The following is a 26860-nucleotide window of genomic DNA, read 5'->3' on the forward strand; positions in this document are numbered from 1 at the left end:
TTACTTTGCAATCTTATTGAAAACTGGTAAAACCTATCAATTTAGACTGTTTTCGAAAACGTTTTTCATGCAATTGGACTATTCTAAATATTCTATTTCATGCAGTCAGCCTTCTATTTAAAGATTCATGTACTATTTTTGCTGGACACTCACTGATTTGCTTATGTTCTTCTTTCTTGCATTAAATATGCTGCAAGGAGAACGAGTCAGTAGGTCAGTTTGTTACAATAAACTTCACTGTTTCCAAAGTATATTCAGTCACATTCAGTGTGTCCAAAATATGCTTGGAACACTGTTCAAAGTAGTGTGGAAGTGTCCGAAATATGAAAAAATTATACTGTAAAGAAATGTCATTTTTGAGTTTATGTCAATGTATAAAACATCCATTGACAGTTTTCTTTCACGAACAGTAATTTTGAAGCAGACTCGTGTATGTATTGCATTAAAAAACATAGTCAAGCAAATATTTTTTGACATTAACGTACCCCATCGAAAATTTTACAATTGATAAGTTTCCCAGTCGACCGACGAAATCGGGTACGTCGAGGTCAACCGATTGATCAACCGACTAAGTTGGGTTTCGTCGGTGAACAATTTTCCTCAACATTCTTATCTTACCGTTTAGGCTAGAGCATTTGTTGTCTCTTGCTGTATGCAGAAGCTGTCTCCACTCCACTCGGTCCATTGCTGCTTGTCGCTAGTCTCGCAGTCTTCGAAGGGTCCGCAGGTCGTCCTCTATCTGGTCGATCCACCGTGCTCGCTGTGCGCTCCGTCTGCTTGTTCCTGTAGGGTCGCCCTTAAGAATCATCTTCGCCGGGTCGTCGTCTGACATTCTTACGACGTGTCCAGCCCACCGCAAACGTCCTATTCTTACGGTATGCGCGATAGATGGTTCTTCCAGCAGCTGATGCAACTTATGGTTCATTTGCCTGCGCCACGTTCCGTCTTCCATCTGCACGCCACCATATACGGTACGCAACACCTTTCGTTCGAAAACTCCAAGGGTCATAGTTCAGGTCTCGTAGCCGTAGACGACCACCGGTCTAATCAGCGTCTTGTAGATAATCAACTTCGTGTGGCGGCGAATTTTATTCGACCGGAGCGTCCTCCAGAGTCCAAAGTAGGCACGATTTCCCGCCAAGATCCGTCTTTGAATTTCTCTGCTGGTATCATTGTCGGCGGTTACCAGTGAGCCCAAATACACGAATTCGTCGACCATCTCTATTTCGTCACCGTCAATTCCTCTAACGTATTTTGTCTTCGAAACGTTGATGGCAAGTCCAATCCTGCTGGCTTCAGCTTTTAGTCTGATGTACGTTTCTGACATCGCCTCAAAGTTCCGTACCATTATGTCAATGTCGTCGGCGAAACCAAGAAGCTGGACGGACTTCCTGAAGATCGTGCCACTCGTGTCTATCCTCGCTCTCGTTATTACACCTTCTAACGCAATATTGAACAGCAGGCACGATAGACCATCACCTTGCCGTAACCCTATTCGAAATTCACAGGGACTCGAGAGTGTTCCTGATACTCGAAAAACGCACATCACCCGATCCATCGTCGCTTTGACTAATCCTGTTACCTTATCCGGAAAACCGTACTCGTGCATTATCTGCCATAGCTGATCTCGATCCATTGTGTCATACGCAGATTTGAAATCAATGGACAAATGATGTGTGCGCACGTTGTATTCGCGGCACTTCTGCCGAACCTGCCGAATCGCGAATATTTGGTCCATGGTGGCGCGGGAACCCATGAATCCCGCTTGGTGGTGCCCCACGAACTCCCTTGCAAATAGTGACAATCGGCGGCAAAGAATTTGGGAGAGGATCTTGTCGGTGGTGCTAACTAGTGTGATCGCGCGGTAGTTGCAGCAATCCAACTTGTCACCCTTTTTGTAGATTGAGCAAACGACACCCTCCATCCACTCTTCCGAAAGAATCTCCTCCTCCCAAATTTTGACGATTACCCAGTGCAGCGCTCTAGCCAGTGTTTCACCACCGTATTTTAATAGCTCGCTGTGTAGTTGATCTACACCGACAGCTTTGTTGTTTTTCAGCCGAAAGATTTCCTCCTTGACTTCTTGGAGATCAGGGGTCGGCCGCCTATCGCGTGCTCTAAGATCCGTTGCCATACCGCCTTCGTACTCTGCTGCTTCACCGTTGAGGTGCTCGTCATAGTACTGCTTCTTCCTTTCAATCACCTCACACTCGTTCGTAAGAAGGTTTCCGTCTAAGTCCCTGCACATATCGGCTTGCGAAACGTAGCCTTTGCGCGAACTGTTCAGCTTCTCGTAGAACTTTCGTGTGTCGTTTACGCGGTACAGTTGTTCCATCGCTTCGCGATCTCGTTCCTCCTGTTGGCGCTTCTTTCTTCAGAAGACCGAGGTTTGTCTGTTCCGTGCTTGTTAGTATCGCTCCACATTCAGTCTCGTTCCGTGCTGTAGCATCCTCGCCCGTGCTGCATTCATCTCCTCTATTAACTGCTTATATTCGTCATCTAACCAGTCGTTTCACCGATTCGGAATCGCTGTACTTAGTACCGCTATAGCAGTACTTCCTATGGCGGAACGGATCTCCCTCCAGCCATCTGCAAGAGTAGCAGCGCCCAGCTGTTCTTCTGTGGGTAGTGCTTCTTCCAGCCGCTGTACGTAATCTTGGGCAACCCCGGCGTCCCGAAGTAGAGCGATGTTGGGCCGTGGCGTCCGACTACGACGAGTGTTGCACGAGTTTTGAGCGCATGCATACTGCAACTAGGTAATGGACCGAATCTATATTCGCACTGCGGTAGGTACGAAGGTTGGTGATATCAGAGAAGAATCGCCCGTCGATTTGGTTTTCGGTGCGCTGATCGGGTGATCTCCAGGTGGCTTTGTGGATATCTTTGCGGAGGAAGAAGGTACTTCGGACTACCATGCCACGGGAGGCTGCGAAGTTCACGCATCGTTGGCCGTTGTCGTTCGATACGGTGTGCAAACATTACCTCCAGTCCTACCTGGGCGTTCATATCACCGATGACGATTTCACGTTCCGTTGCGAACAGCCGTCGTACACATCCTCAAACTTCGCGTAGAACGCTTCCTTCTCGTCGTCGGGTCTCCCATCGTGTGGGCAGTTGATAATGCTGTAGTTGAAGAAGCGGCCTTTGATCCTCAACTTACACATCCTTGCGTTGATCGGAGTTGACGCATCCTACCCAGCACTGCAAAGCCGGTTCCCAGTTCGTTGGTGGTGCCACAGCTCTGGTAGAAAGTAGCCGCCCGATGCCCGTTTTTCCATACCTTTTGTCGTACCAAGCAAAGTTCTTGCAGTGCTTCAAAGTTGCGTGGTTGGAGTTCGTCGTAGATTATCCTGTCGAAAGCTGGAAATCAGAGTGTCAACATATTAATCGCCAGATTTAATCTGCGTAAATCCGGTTCCGGTTTTAAACCACCAACTAATCAACCGATTTGGTTGGTTGAAATAGACCGATTTCAACAGATTTCGACGGTCATATTTAATCGGTTGTCACGCCGGTAGACGCCCATGTTAAATTCCCATAAGAGTCGGTGCAACAATCGACCGATTAATTGGTGGCATAGTCGGCCGATTGTGCCGACGCAAACCGATTTAGTTGGACGGAAATCGGTAGGATTTTCTATGGGATAGTTTCACTTCCTGTAGGGGTCTAAAATTAGCTGGTTACCCTATCTAACTGTTCGAAGGTGCCCAGTAAAGTTCATCCGGAAATGAACTGGAATTCTGGCTGGTTCCAGGTAGCATTCCGGCTCCAGCGACACAACCGATTCTAACTAGCATCGGTTGTGTCACTGGAGCCGGAATACGAACTGAAACCAGCCAGAATTCCGATTCATTTCCGGCTGAGCTTAACTGGGTGTTGCTTACAATGACATCTGCAATTTATGTTTAACGAAAAATGGTTCACGTTTAGAGACTGCGCATGATTAAACGTCCGAAATGTTCGTATCGCTCAAGCAAGAGTTTTCACAATGTTCATGTCATTTTGGTAATTTTATTTTTCTTAGGAATGAAGCAAACACATTGAAATTGTTTTCTAAGTAATTTAGAATAGTTCGGTATCGTTCCCAGTAGAGATGAAATAAACCATAAGCCTTTCTATTCCCGTTAAAAAAGAAACGGTGCCGAAGTATTTGGCGAGGAAAACAAAACATTTTGCACTGCAAAAACCGGTTGAGGTTAGGTATTTCGTGAGGCAAACAAACCAAAATCGTTTGGCGATACATTGCATCTGTAGTTGTAAATCAGCTGTCAGAAATCTTAATTAAGCCACGTACCGAATCTAGAGGGCGAAATAGGGAGGTTTTTAATATTTCGCTTCAAATCAAGATGAAATCTCAAGTCTGGTTTAGAAATATTTGTCACAAAACAAGAGGCAGTACGGGAATATTCGTCCTTCTTCAGTGGCAGTTTGATGCCATGCCGGCAAGGTTAGGACATTAATAAATTATTTCCTCCTTTTCCGCTTTTCAGATCCATGGTTAGGCCGGGGAAGGAGAGAGGAAGTGAAGTAGACACCATATCATGACAGTCATGAATAATGTTCTTAACTTAATTGATGCGGGCCTCTTTTTAGAGATTCTGGCTACATGTCCGGTATATTATTCTACCGATGCTAGAATGACACTGGAGTTAATGAAGCATTCATACATTCTGTACCCCTCTAAATTTTGTAATTTGCAGCATTCAATTGCAGTGCTCGAACGCGCTGAATAATCCAGAGTATGCCTTTTTCAACGTTCATACCTCATTCCATCTCCATACAGAGTAACAGAAAGCAGTAGCGACAGGGTACAGCCTGCAGTTTTTTTAACAGTAAGCTAACGTCCTACCCGACACGAAATCCACCCACTAAATATTATACAGGACTCATTTCTATGGATACATACATCCAGAACGGTTAACTCCGCGTCTTTTGAATAAAATCAAATCACGAACGAAGTCCTAGTTTCGCCAGCAACTTACAAACCAGTTATGCGACACCGTTCAGTGAACTATTCGTTTTTCTTTTGTCAACAGAAAACGATATTTTGATTGAACAGTCATGCTATTCTCCACAATAAAAAAAATATCCCTGCAAAAGGGTATTGTGCACCAATCAAACTGGAAAATTATATCATTCTCTATCGACAGGCTCTGCCACGTGCAGCACCATATAGGCATAGGTGAGACAGCGAAAAAAAAAAACTCTTCGTTATTCATGACGTGGAGCCTCCACGTCCAATTTGTCGGATTGAAGGTAGGAAACGAATAGATCTATTAAAGTAACCGCTGCCAGCGTTTGTTTTCCCATATGCCTGCCGCCGACCGACCGACACGGCGGAAAACAGAAAAATACCTGGATCCCAAAAATGCGGAAAACGAATGCCCATCAACCGAAGACGGGTGAACAGATACAAGCAAGCGCTCCGTTTGGCTCAATTAGGCTTTGATTTATTTTTCCTTATTCGTTTCAAGCGTGATTTTCGTTCTCGCTATCGAAACCCACGAAGTGATTGACTGGCTAGGTGGGTGGCTAAGAATCAGGGAACGAATGGTGGAAAGTGAAGAAAATTGATAGTTTCGCTATTTGTTCGCACCTAGGTCACGGTACAGTGTCGAACGAGTGGGACGTGATTGGGTGGAATGAAGCGTGAAGAACACACTCAGGTGTTGGTTCCCGGTGACAGACTGATTTCGGCAGGGGGGTAACGGATAGGAGTGCGGCAAAGGAAATCGATTACTCTCGAGAAATGGTTGAATTTGAGTCCCCATGCGCAATTGTTCATTCCTGTATGTGCAATTCGCGTATGTTTCGGAAAAATCAGTCATGCTAATGAGATGAGAAACGATTCCGATTATTTGGCCGAATGCTGTTTGGCACCTGACTGACAATTGACCGAATGGGTCATTTTACTAAAAATAATGGGCTATTTATAACGTACATTAGAGTGCAAAATTTATGGCGTAATTAGTACACAAGGCCACGTTCTCAAGTTATGCACCTTTTATGTAAAGAGTTTTGACATAAAGGTTCGAAACCAATTGTTTCATGGCCAAGATCACATTATTTCGCAACCACCAACATTGGAGGTTCAATGTCTTCAAAAAAATTATACAATATAATGCAGAGCATCTCTTGAAAAAAAAACAATTTTGGCAATTAATTCTCTTGGAAATAATTACGGAGAATAAACTCAAAACATTATTTAAAGGCTTGGTATCTTCGGTAAAGTTGTTGATGATATTAAAAACAACTTTTTTAAAGACACAAAAATCTTCAAATGCCGTAAAAACCGATCCTGACGTACTAGAAATAAACGGAAAACGCCATTTTTCATCATTTTTTTTTCTTTTTGAAAATCAGTAAAGGGCGAACACGAAATTATTGCGACACCGAAAATGGCATGCCAATTTTCTTAAAATGTTTAAAATCAAACCAAAATTTTAGGGTAGTTTTATACATATATTTACTTCAAAAATCAAAAGAACAGTTGATCGATGGAGCCTTGAGTGTAAAATTGAACGCATTTTCGCTTGATGCCCTCCATCAAAGTCTTTACAGTGTCATCCGGTACCAGTTTCTCAGTTTTTTTTCCATTTTCTTAATATGTCCTTCTCGTCTTTGACTGTCTTCTTGCTCTTCCAAAGTTCCCGCTTCATCATTGCCCAGTACTGCTCCACCGGGCGCAGCTTCAGACAGTTTGGCGGATTCATGTCCTTTGGAACAAAATGGACAGAATAGGGATCTTTAATTTGGAAAAATTGTGCCAGTTTTTCATATGTTTTGGTAGCGGGTGTCCTTACGAGTACACTCATATCATTCTTAAACCTTAATTATTCTTTTATGATTTTGAATTTAAAAAAACCAAATTAAACTCAACCAGCAAACTGAAAGTTGTCCTACTAATTGACGTATCAGCAAATATCTCGTTCGCCTCATTGTTAACCGGGACAGCACCCCACACAGCATGATCTGGTACTTTGTCAATCCGCTAGCAACCTGCCATCCCAAGTTTCATCTGCAAACTATGGTAGATCTGATAAGGCAACCTATAGGGTCGTGCAAGTCGCATGGGTTTGGATGTGTTATTGTCCTAAAAGGAAACAAACTAAAAAATGTTTTTTTCAATAGTTTCGGGCCAAAAAATTGAAAAAGGACTGAGATATTAACTCACGGTACTAATCTGCATCAGAATATGCCTTAACCCGCACACCCCTAAAGATCCCTATTGGCCTCATACCACTCCAGGACACTTTTAGAATAGTGGCATGATGCCAAATCTGGCCAAAATAGCGGAGCTTCGTCGTGCTGCTGCAAGAACGGCAAAAGGCGCTTCTCGAGACACTCAGATTTGTAGATCTCGCCATTTACTGTACACTTTGTCACGAAAGGCTCACTCCTCAGTCCGTAAGAGCAGATGGCCTGCCAAATGAGATATTTGGAGGCGAACTTCGACATTTTCTTCTTCTTAAATTTGTCGTCCACATAGAACTTGCTCTTGCCGGTGAAAAACTCCAACCCCGGAATTTGCTTAAAATCGGCTTTTATATACGTTTCGTCGTCCATCACACAGCAGCCATATTTTGTCAGCATCGTCTCGTAGAGTTTCCGTGCCCGAGTTTTAGCCGTCGATTGTTGCCGCTCATCTCGGCTGGGGAAGTTCTGTACCTTGTATGTATGTAGTCCAGCTCTCTTCTTTGCATTCTGGACGTAGCTCTGCGACATGCCAATCTTTTTAGCCAAATCACGGCTTGAGACGTTGGGATTTGCTTTAATCATCCGCTTCACCTTTCCCTCCGTCTTTTTGTTCTCCGCTCCCGGTTTTCTTCCAGCTGGTTTACCGTGGTCCAACGTCAACCGCTCCAGGAACCGCTTCAACACTCTGGAGACGGTTGAATAATGAATGTTCAACATTTTTCGCAACTGCCGGTGCGACAGGTCAGGAAATTCCAGGTGTTTGGAAAGAATTTGTTCTCTCGACTCGCGTTGGTTCACCTCCATTTTCGTTGAATCAAAAAACACGACTTCGAGTTTGACAGCATGTAAACAATACACATCAATGAGAAAGTGTGCAAAATTTGGTTGATTTTTACCCAATGGTAAAAAAGTTATGCCCTGTTGAATGTGTCGCAATAATTTCGTGTTCGCCCTTTATGTGGTCTCAGTACACTTAAGATTTGCTGTTTTGTTGAGCAGTCTCATTTTACGAGCCTACAATCACTTTTATCGACCCTTGAAGTGTTTTGTTTGTTTTGGTAAACAGTGTTAAGAAAAATGAAAAAAAGGCATATGCAACATAGTTAGAAGATATGGCTCTACAAATGCCAAAAGTATCGTAAAAATAACTTAAAGCGCGTCTGTTAGTAAAGTGGTACAAAGTAGCCCCACATATACAAAGTAGCCCCGCACGACGGTACTAATTGATCGATGGGGTAAAACTTTTCGTATAATAACCACGATGATACTTTTACTCTTACCATTAATTTAATTGTCATGTTTAATTTCAATTTATTAACTGTTCAGCCACGTGTGGTAACTATTGTTTACCTGATTTTGATTTTTACTACTAAGATAGCAATTGCTTTCGCAGTTAAGTGATTTTTGACGCAGGAATTTTTTGAAACTTACCTGTCAAGTGGAGCAAGAAACGAAAAGCCGTGTACAACGCAAGCTTATTGACTGACATTATTTTTTTTAATTATTAAAACAATCACCACGTGTTCCGAAAATATTATCTCTAAGATAAATCTTTCTTCGGAAATTATTTCAATATTATTGTAAGATGCGATGATGATTAAGGGATATACGAGATTTCTATGCCTGTTCTGCCGACGTTAGTGTCGTTTCTGCGTAATAGAGCTATTGCTGATGCAGTGCCGACTATTTGACGATAAGTTGGTACAATTGAGAATTAAGCCCACATCAAATAAGTTACCCAATTTATTCGTGTGCAAGAATATTTCGAACTTGTACCGAGTAAATTTCAGCCGGAAATGAGCTGGTTGTGTCACTGGAGCCGGAATACGATTTGGAACCCGCCAGCATTGCTGTGATCTTTGTGTACAAGTACATCTGGAACTTTTACACGAGATTGCACCCATGTTCCTATAGGAAATTAACCGGGTTACAATCTCGCATACAAGTTCAAGAAGTACTTGTATACGAATAAATTGTCTGCATGCTCAGCACAGTACAGTGTGCATAGACCGGCAACAGTTTTGATTTTTTTTCGGAACACTGTTAAATCAAACGGGAATTGGCTTCACATACCATTTGTCAAATATGAGCTTTTTCTGAAAACTCCAGTTCACTCACAAGAGTTTTCAAGTTTGTATGGTAAAATATATGAAAAATAGGCAAAAGAAACAGTAAATTCATTAAAAAAAATGACAGTATCATATTGTGTATCCCAAAACCTGTAGATATATAGATTAAGGTGTAAGGATCAACATTGCCGAAGACTGCGAATTGATCCGATTTTGCAGTAAAAAGATATTCTCATTTAAAGTTATCTGTTGCCTCTCTTTCTCGCACATGCTTAGTATAGACAATTCCAAAATAAAACGGTTGGTCTTCGAAGCTAAATAACTTTTCGAAGAACCTCCAATCTATAAGCAACCTTCAACAAAGCTGTTTGTTTTAAAATAAGCTATGTGGCCAAAATTTTTGAGGAATGCCGAGATACTGTGGCATTTTTATTTAATTTTAAGATTTTATTTCAGAGTTTCCATATATGTTACTATAGAAACTTCAAACCTCTTGTGGGTGAACTAGAACTATCGGAAAAAGTTCATATTTTGCATATAATTTGTGCATCCAATTACCATTTGAATTAGCAGTGTTCCGAAAAAAAAGTCGAATTTGTCGCCGGTCTAATGTACACATGAATCTGAGACCTTTTGCTTCGGACTTTTTTCCGAAAAGATTTTGTCCGCTTACACTTCCCGCCGGGTGGCAGAGCACCTACAGGTAACTACATTTCGTGCCGTAGCGCTTGTTATCATTTTTGAGCGTTTTTTTAAAGACATAGGGTGATGCCTATTAGCGCCATGTTTCTATTATCACCCTACCCATTTGATGCCGTTGGTTAGAGCAGTGTCTGCCATCTTTGTTCAACGCATTGAGTCAAATGGTAGCGCAACAATAGGGGCACTCGATTCGAATTTTCATTGTGCTCAAACACGAGAATTTTACTGTTTTCAACGCATTTATGTTATTATATTGGTTCTTAACAACGAAGCAAAGCGGTTGATGTCAATTTTTACGCATTCCATTGATTGTAAGGCAAGAAATTACCGAATTAGTGAGGCACCTTGTTTAGTATGGTGAAAATAGGCTCATCACCCTATCTATCTTTCGATCTGTACTGTAAAAGAAGTGAAAAGTGCAATAGTGACGCCGTAACAATTGAAAGAGAAAGTAAACAAAGAGAGTCACTCATTGTAGATATACCGTTTTGAATAAAAGCTCTAGATTTATTCTTCCGGAAATTTACTCTCAGAACTTACAGGCAGTAGGAATGGACGATGATGATGCGATTTTTTCAAAAAATTTCATTTTGAAAAATCGATTTTTTGTATCTGATCTTGTCGGTTCGATGTTTGACAACATCGATTTTTTCCACAATCGATCATTTATCCTCGAAAAATCGTTTTTGCATCAATTTTATTTTTAAAAAGTGGGAAGCAATCCGGAAGTCAACATTAAAGCTTACCGCACAGCCATGCTATATCGTCGCTGTTGTGCTATCTTACGACAAGCGCCATTTAGCACATTTCGACAAAAACGATTTTTAAAGTTTGAAATTGAATATCTTGAAACTTACACTAGTTTACAAGAAAAATGATGCTCCAAGAAAAAGTATTTTTTAAACTAATTTTGGGTCGCTGAACACGAAAACAATATTAATTTGTTCAAAGAAGCGATTTTGTGATTTTCTCAAAAAACTCGTTTTTGAGCACTTTTTGTAGTTTTTAGTCAATATTTCGTGTCAAAATCATCCAATTAATATAGTCAATATGCAAGTTGAAAGGTGCCGAGATGCCCTTTCCAAAAACATATAATATGTGTCGATCATATGTAAAATTTTTAGTGCTGCAAGCGACCAAAGTTTAAAAAAAGTGCATTTTTGACCATTTTTAAAAGATACTCATTTTTAAAAGATTTTTTTACCGAAAAATAATTTTTTTTTCAGACTTTTTAGAATCTAAGATGACAGATAATATGTTTACGTTAATTTTAAGCCTAATATCACTAACATAGGATGGAAAATGTTGATGCTATGGCACATTGAGCGAAATGGAAATTTTATGATTTTAGCGGACCCTGCCCTGATGCGGCGGTTTAGAGGTTGTAGCACTGGTCTCACAAGCCAGTCGTCAAATATTTGAGTCCCTATCGGGAAGAAATCTCAGTGCGATCGTAGCACTAGTCACGTAATATTCTGTGAACTGAGAATCTGCCGTGAAGCCTGTTGAAGCAAAAGGCTAAAATTCCTTTAATTCGTAAAATATGTACTCACCACAGACAAAACAAAACTTTTCCAACGATATTCCCACATTTTAAAAAAGCACTTAGTTGTGCAATGAAATATCCAAAACCATTCAAATGCCGCGGGATGGATGGAGCTCGAGAAGACAGTACCCAACACAAACAATAACTATCAAGTACAGAAAATTATTTCAGCCGAAAGTATGATTGTGCGAAAAGCAAAAAGTTACAATTTTCACTCAGTGCTTCATACCACCTACATTTTTCATCCGACTTTTGTGACCATTGGATTAAAATTTATGCAAAAAGATTATTTATCTCATTAGATTCTAAAATAATTTTCTTCTGTCCTTGATTTATTATAAAAAAATTACTAGAAATATGCATTTTTCAAAAAAAAAGGTCGAGCATTAGACTTTTTTTTACTTTGGTCGATTGTAATCATAATAAATGTACATTTCTCGACAAACATACGATTACAGCTTAAAAGTCAACTGTCAAAATTCTCTTTGAAAGACAATTCCGGACAAACCGTTACTGGCTAAACGCAGTTCATAGCAGTTGATGCAAGAGAAAACTTTTTTCTTTTGTTTACTATACACATCTGTGATTGGCGGGTAACAGTTTGTCTGAAATTTCCTTTCAAAGAGAATTTTTACAGTTGTCTTTTAAGCCATAATAATATATTTGTCGAGATTTGATCCACGCATATTATACTTTTTCGAAAAGGGCGCATCAATACCTTTCGAACTGTTTCGATCGGATCCTTTTTGAACAAAGAAATCTTGAAAATGTTTCTTTAAAAAAAGGACTATTCAGCGATCCAAAACTAACTGAGGAAACACCTTTCTTCTTAGCTTATCGCGATTACCTTAAAATTGTTAAAATCTGTCACATTAGATTCTGAAAATATGAAAAATTATTTTTCTGTAATAAAAAATAGAGCAAAAACAAAAAAAGCGGAAGCAAAAGAAAAACTTTTTTTATCGTGAACTTCTTTTAAAGAGAAATAGAGTATTATTTTCGTATTCTGCGACCCAATATTAATCTAGAAAACACTTTTTCTCGTAACTTCATTTTTCTTGTAAACTAGTGTAATCTTATTTAAGACCAAAAGAGATATGTGAAAAGCAGAGCAATTTTCACTCGGTGCTTAATAACATCACCAATTTTTGTCGGATTTTCGTGATCTTAGGCTTAAAATTCACGTAAGAAGTTTGTCTGTCACATAAGATTTTAAAAAATTTTTTTGCTGATTTATTTTTTTATGAAAAATCAACTAAAAATTAGTCATCAATACCTTTCATATGGTGAGTCGTTAGTGTTAATCGGAAGATTTGTTCCTAAGATATTGACCAAAAACTGCAAAAAGTGCTCAAAAACACCATTTTCAAAAAATCACAAAAACGGTTCTTTGAAAAAGAAAATGGATATGATTTTCGTGCTCAGCGACCCAAAATTGACTTAGAAAACACCTTTTTTTTAACTTCATGCAATTAACTTAAAATTTGTAAACTAGTGTTATAAATGATATTGAAACACTTCATAGAAGACATTTGATGCTTCTATCTATTGTGTATTAATCTCTCAAATATTACGAAGATCGGTTGACTATGTTGCGAGTTGTTACTAAAAATGTAAACAAAAGTCGCACTCACACGTGTCATAGGTGTTGATGACAAAACTAGTATGGCGTGTCATAATCGTGCATGGAAAATTTTCCATAGAAAAAAAATCATCAATTATTAACTTTTATTCATATCTTTGGCTTCATTAGGTCTATAAACAATCGGTGGGATGAATTTTGATGGAAATGAGTCAGGGAATCTAGAAAAAATAGTTATTTTTGGTTGCAGTGCTGCCAAAACGCTATCATTCCAGTTGTAAGCTTAAACTGCATTTTTCTCACAATTCGTGTATTTTTATTTTGAAGTTTACAGTTTTACATAGAAAATGATCTAATAATCTAATCTAATCAACATGTTTTTTAGTTTTGCGCACAAATTGAGAAATTTGTGCTAGTCTGTGCTTTACAACAGAAAACTGTGGGGTAAACAATTGAGAAATTTGTGCTAGTCGGTGCTTTATAACAGAAAACTGTGGAAATCATTGAAGGTTTAGAACTTTAAGCAACATATTGAAAATCTGTGAAATACAGACTAATCAGCGCAGATGGCATCCCTGGTTGAATGGCACTGCGAAAGGCAGGGATGCCAGGTACACAGGCTCATCTGTGTTTCACAGATTTTCAATATGATGCAGAGATTTCTAATACAGAACAGATTGTCACAGCCTACAGTTTTCTCTTCTATTGCACAGATTTCCACAGTTTTCTGTTAAATTGCACAGACTAGTACAAATTGCTCAATATCGCTACCTAATGTTTTGAGACAAATTCGTACGTATTCCTTAACACAGATTTTTACATTGGGTACGCACAGATTTCACAAAATATTACCTGGCATCCCTGGCAGAAGGAACGGAGTGACATATTTATAGTTCCACAGTGTTTGCTAGTGTCACTTAGGTGCTCCATATTGACGGCTCTGTCTGGAACAGATTGACACATGTATGGGCACTTTAATGTTTTTCGAGAACTTCTCCCTTTCGCGTTTTTTTCAATGGTGTGCTATTGAAATACATAAACAATATAGCAATAAATTTCAAATTCGAGAATTTCCGTATTGTTTATAAAACTACGGTTATCAATCAATAATTATGGGGGTCTTCCATATCATGGTTTCAAAAAATCGATTTTTTTCTTTGTTTAATTTCAATCTATATGTATCTGAAAATAATCCACATCATCATATTCCTTGGCGAAATCATATGCCTTGGCGTGTTTCTGGGAACCGAAAGGTACCCATCTCCGGCCGTTTCTGGGATACAAAGCGCGGCGGCATTACGATGGCGCTTGTCTATGGAAAAATCATTGTTTAAAGAATTCAACGGTCCATTCTTTACGGTTTATGTATATGTGAGCGTCTGTGAATGGTTTCGTGTTTTTTTTCTTTACCGAAGAGATTATCATACGGAAGAAAGAATGCGACGGACATGTTGAGAAGCGTATGGAAACGAGATTACGAAAACAGAAGAAAGTAAACAAAGGTATCTGTGGGAAAGGAAAGGGAAAGTTGAGGGACAAATCAATCGGCTAGCTAACAAAATTTTATGGGCTGGCGATTCGGAGAATCTCAAATTCTTTAGAACATATGCGAAATGCAATCTGGGCTTCCCTCGTGCTCGTCATCGAACGAAAATCCCTCCAAGTGCTCAATTTTAGGCCTCGTGAGTATAAGACCCCCTTAATAGACTCATAAGCGTTCAATGTCCTGACGTGAAAACGTCACATCGATAGATTTTAGAATAACACGTAACCCCAGATAGTGCAGTAAGATATTTTCTTTGTCAACTTTTTGATGTGCATATTTTACATTCGTGCCAGCGAGATGTTGAGCTGGATCTGAAATGTCAGTTATGATGCGATATGCAAGAAACCTGCTTGTGGCAAATCAAAGGGATGATGTCCGAGTGAAAGCCGAACGGATTAGTGTGGATTGCCTGCTTTTACTCTAGCAGGCTTCATTTGGTTTACTGCAAACAGGTTTCTCACACCTCACATCCTAATGTCCGTGCCAGTTCCAGTTCAGCTTCTCGCTGTCACTCTTTCGGCTGTACTGGGATATTTTCAGTACTTAATTATGTTACGCTGTTGTCATGTAAAAAAACTGTACCAATTTGTATTTTTTTTTTTATCAAAATCTGTAATTCATACTAGAAAAACTCTGGAAATAGAACTGCGGAGAGAAAACAGCGTTTTTGGCAAATATGTATGGCAGCTTGTCAAAGACAGAGTTCATTTGGATTCGTTTTTGACAGCTAAACCCGAATCCAATCGATACAAAATGTCCCCGCAGTTCTCTTTCTAGAGGTTTTCTAATCCATACCGTACGGAATCTGCTCACCACTGTTGTGTATGGAATGATTTTGCTTTGGAATCAACAAGGTTGCCAGGTTATATCACAACACATATGTATCACGATTTCGTTGTAATCAACCACTTAAACTCCGAAACTTCACTTCTTACATCGTACAACAACCTTCGAAATCTATTTGTATTTGGATTTTGGGCACTCCAGAATATTTACGAACACTAAAACCGGCTAGGAATGGTACACAGAACGTTTTTGTGCTTGATCCAGTGCTCCCAAAACACAAAAAAATATAATCGCTTTGCGTCCATAAAGTTCTTTCACTTTAAGAAAGCACCCGGCAGATTTCGGGGAAATGCTAAATGAGTTAATAACCGAGCGTCCACTCAAACTTTCAATTATACGGGAACGCACTTTGGTCGGTATAAAATTGATCTTTAAGTGAAGTGCCGTGCGTTCGCATGCAGTCTAGTCGGAGGAAACCCCCCCCCCCTCCCCTCCTCCTTAATTATATATGAGTGAATGATAGTAATAAGCGCCCTTGAAAAATCTCCTCAACGAAACTCTCAAGCTCAAGGGTTAAAAATCGAAAATTTAAAAACAAATTCATTTTACCATGGATAGTAACATTATTTTTCCTTGACAAGGGTATGTAAGTTCTGCGTAGTTCCAATGAAACTTTTACTGCCGAAGTATCAACATCCTCCATCCCTTCGCCGGAAGAAAACTTTCTTCGATATTCTTTTTTCGTACACTTCCGCAAAGTATGTGGCCACTTACCAGAAACTTTAAGGATGTTCCTTTTGTACGTTTTCCTCTCACCCCCATCCTGCCGTGACCCAATATCGAAAGAACGAGGGCAGTAGAATGTGAAAACATGAATAAGACAGATAGTGACAGTGCATACGTAATGAACAGGAAGGTTAAAACTTTTATCCCGAAAGGGGGGAAGAACGAAGGAAGGCAAGGAAGATTCTCGGTTCGGTAGCGGGTTCAATCCCCATCAAGTCAACCCTGCAGCATTCGTTGAAGTTTGTTAAATCCGATTTCAATTAGGTGCTTGTCAGTAGCACCAGCTGAGGCTGTTAGGGAAGAAGTTTTCCAGTGCCTTCCGTTGGTATGGAAGCATCGAATGATGGGAAAAAATCAGGTAAGCCAAAAATAGCATATAAAGTAATGCTCTTGTACGAACTTATGAATTCCGGTGGTGTGTAGGTTGCATGTGCTATGTTTGTATGTTATGAAAACGATATGCCTTTTAGGGGGGATCACTGTCAAGAAAGTGGCAAAATGAGTGGGGAAAAAGGCTTCTCGTACGTCGTAACTGCCATGGCTCTCGGCGGTAGGAACCATGTAAGATGAGGTTTGATTGAGGTTTTCAGTAAGATGATGATCAATGTGATTTGAAAATAGCTGTGTCTATGCGGGTAGACGGGGTTTAGTATATTGTCAATGAGGCGAAATGAAGGTTTGTAAATACTAGTTCAGATTATTAATTTGGAAGAGTTACAACTTTTCTTTTAAATGTTATGGAAGCTTATGGAACTAAATTATTTCTACAATGTTCAATAACTATTGCATGAATCAAACTTCATTGAGTGATGAAACATGGAAACTGAATCGAACACACGGAGGGAACCACTCTCCCGGGTAAATTTCCAAATACAATTAAATTTTCAACACAAGGGTCATGTTATTCGAACTGCGAGCTAATTATGAAAACACTAATAAATGATACAATCTCGTAGTCCCCGCTGCTAGCATACAAGCCGCCCAAAACGTACCGAGATGCAGCAAACTGTCGGCTGAGTGAGGTAAAAGTTTGATTTCGCGCTCATGACTCCGCCATTACGTGATTTCCATTCATTATTAATCTGATTTTTATTACGTTCTACCGGCACCGGTAGATCAACCCGATTTTCCCTGTGCTCACGTGCCAAATGTACATAGAACATTCCTTCTCGTGCGCGGATAGAGCCCCGAATCTGGGGCATTAAGGGAGAACATTTCGAACCGTACCCGGCAGATCCGTTGCGACTTAGTGGTAGTGTCGAGGTTTCCCGGATATTTTTTTGCGCTGTACAACACAAACTTTCTCACATAGCTAAAAGTTGTAAATGCTTGAAAATTCCTCTGAAATTCGACCCGAATTGTTCTGTACTCAAACCAGAAGACAAAAAAGTGTTTCCCTGAATTCGGTACCCGGAAGTAGAAAAAAAGCTACTGACCTTCCGCAGAGTACGGATGTAAGCGAACGAGCGAAAGATAAAGTTTGCTTGACCACTGTTTCCTGCCATTTACGGTATTGCCGCTGTTCTCTTTTTTTTCAGCGATTTTCCTAGACTGACCATGGCGAGAGGAGGCATTTTTCTCGTTCCAACGCTGAAGTCCACTGAAATTACCTCCAATCCGCCCGGCTGACAGTGAGGCTAACAAGCTAGCACCCTAAATTGCACCGTACTCGGATCCCCCCTGAAACAGACCTGGTCAGCTTCACACAAAGCCGGTTTTAATGCATTTGCAGTTTTCGAATTGGTTTAAATCTAAATTTGGACTGACTTTTATTGCCCATCGGATCGTTTGGTCGTATGGTTGGATGGTCATTAAAATCAATTTGGTAAAGAGCTTTTTTTTCCTCCCCGACCACGAACCGGAACAAGCTTCCCGATGGCCGCAATGACAATCATCCGACAGTAGGGGCAAAAATGGAATATTTTTTTACCCTGGAAGCTTATTCTGGTTCACACGGGTTCCGACTCGTAAATGGTTTGTGTGTCAAGTTTGCTGAGAAATCGGATTAGATCTGAATCCTCTGTGTTAGAGTGGCAAAAATTCAATTGAAATCACTTTGAGCATCACTTTGTTGTACAGGTACACTGGTGAGGATGTTCAGGGATTTGGGGCTTATAGACGCATCGGAATGGAGAGAATCTCTTTGGTTTAGAAGCTAATGGATTTTTTGTGGAACATGAAAATCTTCTACTTGCTATGGTTTATATTGCGTTGATCTATATCGATATGTGTTTTTACGAACTTTTATGCAGCCTCCTCACTTTTATGCAGCCCTTGGTCTTTAACCAAAGCACTCGTTTGGTTTCTGTTAGCTACTCCGACAGCAGTGCTTGTCTTTTAGCCAGGGAGGTGAGCTTGGCTCCTTTGTAGGAACCTCCCTAGCGATAGTAATGATAAATCACCAGATCATATACTCGCCGTAAACGATCCCGGAAGTCATCGCAGTGATCTGACCTTTGACCGCGCTACTTCGTTATCCTTGGCAATTAACTGCGGAGGAGAGCTTGACTCATTAGACTGATCCTCCACAGTGAGAACGGTCGGTGTTCGGTTCCTTGTTGATTAGCCGGAGTGGCGAAAGAGCTCCTTTAACTCCTTTTAGGCGAACCGACACCACACTACTCACTTGTGTCCGAACCACGGGTCGGCAATTCAGACGGTATTTTTACCGTGCACTTCGCTTCACTGGCTATCGTGGCAAGAAACTGTCCCGAAAAACACCACGTAATCTGACGGACATCTGTATTTCGCCGTAGTTCGTCACTGTCTCCCTTTATACGCCTTCCCGCTTGATCAAAACAAACACACAAAAAATGCACCGCCGAATGCTGTCATCGTTATCGTATAACGTATAACATTACACGCAAAAATAAAACAACCCACAGAATAAGTTCTTTTAACTTAAATTTAGGTACTTTTGAGTTGTGCATCGCTTTCGCACTTATTAGTGTTGTCAAAAACGAGAGATTCGACTCAGTCGAGGTCTTCCGTGCAGTAAGGTACTTTTGAGTTGTTTGGGGTATACTCAAAATTAGGTAAATTCAACTTAAATTTAAGTAAATTGAACTCAAGGTTGAGTTATGAATTTTGCCGTAGTTAAATGGAAACTACCTTCAACACGGTTTACCTAATTTTACCCTCTTGCACGATACCCCGAGATTTAGTCAAAAGTACCCAATTTTAGGTAGTTTTTCGTTTGCATGTAGGCTATGCACGCTGACAAAGTCGACATAAGTTTGACTTTTACTGTGAACCGTGTTTACCAACACTGCCATTTAGCTGTGAAGCAATTGAGCATTGCATGAAAATGTATAACCTCACTTTTCTGACAGCTCAGAGAGCTTGTTTACATGGACTTAGAATTTTTTTTGGTTTAACCCAGTACAAGAAACTCGGTTCGAATTCTAACACCATGTAAACAAGCTCGCTGAACTGTCATTTTTTCGAGCATTTTTACTCATATGACGTCATCTTGCAATGTCCCATGTTGCTAAACACGGCTCACGGTAAATGTGAAATTTATATCGACTTTGTCAGCGTGCACAGCCTAATTAGGCTGTGCACACTGACGATGTCGACTAGTGAGTCGACATAAATTGACTTTTACTGTGAGCCCTGTTTACCAACACTGCCATTACATTTGTTTTCTCTCTGCAGTTTTATTTCTAGAGTTTTTCTAGCATGGATCACAGATTTTTATAAAAAAGTGCAGATTGGTATAGATTCCCGATCAGAATGAAATAACAAGATTATAACAGAATGCAATTTTCGTAACATATCGTGTTATAAATTTGGTCTCGTTAGTAGTTAAAATAACAGAAAATTATAACAAGTAACAACGGGAGATATAGTTTTGAAATATTCTTGTTATGTGTTTCTGATCGGGTTGTTCTACCTGTCAACAGCGTAACATAATTAAGCACTGCAAATATCTCAGTACGGCCGGCAAATGTTGCGTTAGACTACTGACAGAGTGACAGCAAGGAGCTGAGCTGGAAGTGGCACTAACAGGTTTCTTGCATGTCGCATCATAACTGACATTACAGTTCCACTGAAAGAATATATTCGTAAATCGCTGAGAATTAGTTTCGTACAGACAATTTTCATAAAATATGTTAATTTTTCGTACATATGATGAATCATTCGTAGTTCTACTGAAACAGTTTTATTTTTTATTGCGAGTTTTTTCGTAAAAACCACGAAACGACTTTCGTTGGCTTATTACGAATCGGCTTCATTAGGCAAACGAATTGTTCACTGATATATACATCATAACGTCAAAAGAATTTCAATTGAGGTACAATATGGTGTCGTTATTGTTATACGTCAGATAATTGTTGATCATCACAACAGTCAAATAGCCAATAACCGTATCCGTGTCCGCCGGTTTCAGGAAGATTTCCTGAACCTCTTTCGCTTCCAGTAGATCCAGAATTCGGTGTAGTACGGATTCGATCGGATTCAGATGAGCCTTCGCGAACTGTTTGTTGGTTTTGTATAAGTTGGAGTTTTTCTCTCTTCCGGGACAGTTCGCAAAAAACCGGACTCGTTCCATATTATGCCGGAGCACTGCCAAAATAATATGCTAATAAATACAAAAGCTTTTCTAAAACGAAGGAAAATGAATTCGTGCGACCAACGAAAAATTTCGTAATATACACAAACATACATTAAAACAAGCGAAATATTTTGTTTCATTCACATAAAATAATTTTGTTATCAATGCAAACATTCGTGCAATGCACACCAAATATGTAAAATTTACGAACACTGGTTCATCAAGCGGCCATTTTTTCAGTTCATGAAAAGAACAAAACCTACTATTTACAATACACGAAAATACTTCTTTGCAGAGAACCACGAATGAACTCGTGCATTGCACGATGAATTTCATTATATTTACGAATTTATATTTTCAGTGCATCATCTCGCTGGTCCGAATGCAAAATTGACAAAGAAAATGTCTTACTGCACTATCTGGGGCTACGTGTCATTCTAAAATCTTAAATCTATCGATGCCATACAAGGTCTTGAAAAACGTGCCTATGCCGGACAGAGCCGTCAATATGGAGCACCTAAGTGACCCAATCAAACAATGTGAAACTATAAATATCCCTGTCAAAAAAAATGCGGACGAACATGGTCAGGCGATTTAAAAAGTTTGACGTTTGACTCAACTCGCCTGTGCTAATTGCCCCTAGGAACAAATGCAATTTGCGAATGCGATTTAAAGGCAATTTCAATACTTTGACAAATTTTCTGGCGGCTGGAATGGACTTGGTTGTTTTTTGCGTTTTTCAAACATGGCGGTTCATGTTTGGCTTAAGTATAAAGTTGTTTTTTTTTTAAACAATTGGCGCGTTCCCGCTTGTATTTTGTTAGTTTAGCGCACTTAATTTAGCCAACGAATGTGGAAAATTGTGGAATCGTGTATATGTATAGTGGAACAAGATCTCTGAGTCTAAATGAAAGTCAGATTGTGGTAAGTTTTGGTGTGCAATACGAATTTCACCATCGATTCTTCCTATAGTCTGGTGGTGATTACCTAGTGTACAGATAAATTTATGTGAGTAGATAGTGCATCCGAAAATAATAATTATTTTTAATTTTCATATCAGGCAATTAAGGGCGATTAATTGGCGCATTCCCTGGGCGATTTAGGGGCGATTTAAGGGCGGGTAGAGCGGCAAAAAAATGACGGCGGCAAATCGCCCAAATGTTGCATATAAAATAGCCCCCTAATTGCCAGCAAATTGCTGGCAAATTGTAGGGCAATTAGCGCATCCGAGTTGGCAAATAGCCCCCCGCTAGCCAGCAACTTGCCCTTTTTGACTGGGATGTCACTCCGTTCCTTTGTGCCAGGGATGCCAGTTAATATTTTGTGAAATCTGTGCGTAGCTTATGTAAAAATTTGTGCAAATCTGTGTTAAGGAAAATGTACGAATTTGTCTCTAAACATGAAATGGTGCCTTTCTCAGTTCGAATCTCGCCTCTGGGGGAATTTTTCAACATAATTACTTTCGCTTCACTCACCAAATGAGGTATTGGCACTTACGTCAAAAACCATAGAAAATGAAGTATTAGTTTAAGCAATCTAAGTTTTATCAGCGACTATAAAACTACTATAAAACGTCAATTGTTACTATCTCAGTAACCAAGCAGAATTCAAAAGTTCTGAAAACGCCACATTATAGATATTTTTCAGACAAGTGATGTGGCCAGAGGGGGGACAACTTGACAGATCCTATACATATCGTCACTTTTCTTGGGTCTGTGGGTCTAAAATGGCGGATCAATCTTGTGCAAGACCGATTTATAAAAAAAACGTAAACTTGTTTACAGTGATAATTTTATGTTTTTTTTACTTTCGATAATTCAGATTTTTTGGAGGTTTGATGTGGTTTTGTTATTAAAATAATGGATCTGTACTCCGATCATTTTTTTGAATCATCGGTATACAAATAAGCGGCGCGCATACTAGTTAGTGAAAACCTTCATTTAGTTTTGAGGTAGTATGGTAGTAATATTTTTATTGCATTGTAAACATAGTACACAATGATACTGAATTGTTTTTCTCCCTCTGTTAAAAAGCGAGCACCCATCACTTCTGAAATTCATGGTAATATTTACCCCGAAATGTCACGGTGCCTATCAGTTCGATGATATGCTGTCAGAAATAAACAAACGACGTCAATCCCGCATTTGTTAAAAGCGAAGTAAAAAAATGACAATCACAAAACTAAATGTATTTAAGGATTAACGACAAACTTTCGAGAATTGTCATATGCGAAAAAAATGTTTCAAGGGCGATGGGAGAAGAAAAGTCTTACGCTAGAAACGCACTAATCAAGCATTTTGCATTTTACATTCGGCACTATTTGTAATGATTCTATGAAGCAGTAAAAAAGATGAATTGACTGGTTTCCTATATCAAATTATTACGCTGTTTTGAAATTATTATCTTAATTATCACGTCTGAATTTAAATAAAGAAAAAAAAGTTCGTAGAAGACGCAACGAAATTATTTTCTCGCGTAGAAATTTACAGTATCATAATTAGTGAACGGCATTCTATGGTGGCGACACCATTCCAAACACGGTGGTTTCAAGCAACTTAGGCTAAGCGTCAAGTTGCGGGAGGGTTGGATGTGGCATATCTATGTCTGTTTACTACACGTTTATCCTCAGCTACTCATTACAACTAAAACGCTTTTACTCAAAAATGAGTAAAATTTGTTCGAAAGTTCAATATGGTGTCTGATCGAAGTAGGTCATCTCCATCCGACATCGGTACTACATCATTCCGAATAGCCTCACCTACTTTTACTCATTTTTGACTAGGTACGGTTTTTTCATAAAGGTGAGTAGGTGACATTGAACTTTCGAACAAATTTTACTCATTTTTGAGTTAAAGCGTTTTAGTTGCAATGAGCAGCTAAGGATAAGCGTGTAGAAATGGTCGGGTTTCAATTTTTTCGAATCCGAACCCGACCCGAACCCGAGATTGAAAATTGAAAAACCCGACCCGAGCCCGAAATATTAAAATTTGAAAAACCCGAGCCCGAAATATTAAAATTTGAAAAACCCGAGCCCGAAATATTAAAATTTGAAAAACCCGAGTCCGAACATTTAAAAATTATGAAATCAGAACCCGACCCGAACCCGAAAATAAAATTTTTGTAAAACCCTAGCCCGACCCGAACCCGATATTTTCGAAATTTAAAAACCCGAACCCGACCCGAACCAGAAAATTTATAATTCGAGAGACCCGATCTAAACGGGACTTGTTAATACGGAGAATCAGCCGAAGATCCCGAAGATTTTTAAATTCAGGCATCCGAGCTGGATCTAAGGAAGAAAATTTATACATAACATAAAAAATACAATAGTTGAGCATCAGAAAATATAACGAATTCTAGCGATTTAGGGGTGGGAAAATGTATTACGGTTATATGTGTCATCCATTCATATCACGAAGTAAAGTAAAGTAAATAATGTTAATACTACAAAAAGAGACACAGTGTTGTGTATAGACGCAAACAGCGTCAAGATATGGTTGGGTGTGATCCTTTCAAAAACCCGAACCCGACCCGAATTCGAAAATTCCAATTTCGAAAAACCCGAACCCGAAAGTTTAAAATTTCAAAAACCCGACCCGAACCCGAGAAATTAAAATTTGAAGTTTAAATTTACAAAACCCGAACCCGACCCGAAACCCGTCTTATCTTTTGAGAGAAGTACCAATCTTATATAAATATTCGATATTTGAATCATCAGAACGTTCCATTTCCCAAGAGAGTCTCACAAACAGAAGCTTATTTTAAATGCTGGTAAAGACCCACTGAGACGTCCAAAAAATTGTTTCAAAATCGTTCAACACGGGTCCAGCGATGGACGTTCGTTGAACGGTTATTTGGACGATGTCAAAATTGGTCCAACGAATGTCCTTCATTGGACGATTTTGAAACCAACCGTTCTTAGAGGGGAGACCTGTACCCGTTTCGATTGGAATCTCAAACGGTTTCAACCCATTTTTTTTGTATTATCTAGAAGAACAATTCAAACAACAGAACAGAACACAATCCTCGCCCTCGTTGCAAATTTAATTTGAAGAAATACCCTTTTTAATGTCTACTTTCTCGTCGTCGAATACCGACCGACGCCTAGTTGCGATAGTGTCATGCCGAAGCTGTTCCATTTCCACCGAAAGGATCTGCCGCTTCATTTGGAGCGGTCGGTGGTGGGAAAAGTTTTCAAGTGAAACTGGAACGCGTCGAGAATAATTATCCGTTCTCTATCTCTGCCAGGCCAGTCGTGATGTGACTCGTTTAACTCAGCTCCATCCTCCTACTAGATGTAAGCAGCTATACCAGCTGAAAGGCATGAGAATAAATTTTCGTTTTCAGATTCTCTATTACCAAAGAAGTAGTCCTTTCCAAGAGGGGGAACAGCAAAATTAATTCAAATTAACTGCAATTCTATTTTCATTCGAGGATTGCTACTGATGAAGTGCTCTAATTCAAGATTTTCCGTTCTCTTTCTCTGTTTCAGAACCGTTCGTCCAACTGAAGGTAAGATTGCACTGCATCGCGCAACGAAATAGAGCAGACTTGTTTTGATTCATCGTCCGATCTAGAAAGAGCAGCGGCAAATAACACTTGAAAATGCCATTGACGTCACCGCAATTGTAATTGCATCCGATGAAAAGTAATCCCTAGCACGCGATTACCTCAACCAGGAAGTGGTGGCATCTATTTCTCAACGATAAATATCACATATTCATTAGCAGTCAGTTGCGTCCTGCACTTTAGCTCCTCCACCACCAGACTAATCTAGTGCATCACGATTTTTTTTCTGCCTCAGCGTCTGTTTAATCTGGAACCATGCCAAATCGAAAATTTGATGATATTCGCAAGCTGGGCTGGTTTGCTTCCTTCCCCAGATGCGTGATTTGGCGCCAAATGGAACTCATTCACGTTCTAAAGCGAACGGTTGCTCGGTCAGGGCTATATGTCGATCTTATTACGCCCTTCCGTACCGTTATTTACCTGCTCGGTGACGTACTTGAGCAAATGACGTAAATGGAGGATTATAATTACTTCAAATTCAATGAAATTTTGATCCGAACACTTGGCCTATGCAATTGTTGACATTTAATGATTATTTCCTGAACTCAACGCTAGTGTTATTATGTTACAATGTTATGAAATTGGGTCACCTAATCAGAAAATCCAATTATCCTTCGCGTATGAAATGCTCCTCTAACACGATAACGTGTTACAATGATGTCTCGTTATACTTTATTGTCGCAGACTCATATTGTCCTAGTCCAAGAATCCTCGTTCATAAATCATTGTTCCGTTTAATTGGAGCTTGCCTCGGAAAAGACCACCGAAATAAATCATCCGTAAATAGTCCCGATAAGCTGGGTTGGTTCACTGCAAAACACCATCACCACCACCGAACGGGTTGCGGATAACGACTACAATAAAACACTGTCCCATAATCATTATCTCACTACCCGAAAGGCTAATAATGTGTACTTATGATGCCTCGCTATAACTGTGGCTGCATCAGAATGGACGCCATATCGTGTAGTAAGATTCTAGCAGTTTAGTGACCTTTCTGGGAGCGGTTATATCATAGCGTGGAGCTGATCGAAATATGTTGAGTACCATTATATCCCGATATAGATGTACAGTAACGACAAGTGGGAACTACATCAGTATTGAAGTAAGTATTCCCATTTCATTTGGTCTATTTACAGTAAATGATTTTGTACACTCTACTAGTACCGGAAATTCCATCAACCAAAAGACTTCTTGTGGTTGCGGCGACACACACTACTTTTCCCAATTAGAGATCTGTGGTTTTGTTTTTTGCTTCAAAGATATGAGCCAAAACCATAGAGGATTAATTCCCTTAAACATGTGGTCCATCAATTGATTAGATTTCGTTTGATAAAAGTTTGATAAGCTTACCACAAGTACATATAAGTAAACTACAGTCTGCTTTTGCAGCCCGGTAGCCGGTGTTCAATTAAATGAGCAGTGCCTTTCATGGTTGTGGTAGCTCCCTGATTACGTCATTTGCACCCGACAAAAAAGGATACAAGCTTTTTTAACTCACGGTGTGCTCTTTTGATCT

The 26860-nt window shown here is 39.7% G+C and overlaps 1 protein-coding gene across 3 annotated transcripts in view; it reads left to right on the plus strand.

Annotated features, from left to right (window-relative positions):
* The window catches only part of LOC131677066 (alpha-mannosidase 2), a 217211-nt gene that overhangs the window by 122096 nt on the left and 68255 nt on the right, over nt 1-26860 (plus strand). For 2 of the 3 annotated variants that reach the window (XM_058956617.1, XM_058956618.1), the window contains one exon: nt 25265-25284. The exons of the other annotated variant lie outside the window; for it this stretch is intronic. The gene's annotated coding sequence lies outside the window, so the exon portion shown is untranslated. The remainder of the gene's footprint in view (nt 1-25264; nt 25285-26860) is intronic. 3 annotated transcript variants of the gene reach the window in all.

Source organism: Topomyia yanbarensis, chromosome 1 (assembly GCF_030247195.1).
Source record: "Topomyia yanbarensis strain Yona2022 chromosome 1, ASM3024719v1, whole genome shotgun sequence".
NCBI lineage: Eukaryota > Metazoa > Arthropoda > Insecta > Diptera > Culicidae > Topomyia > Topomyia yanbarensis.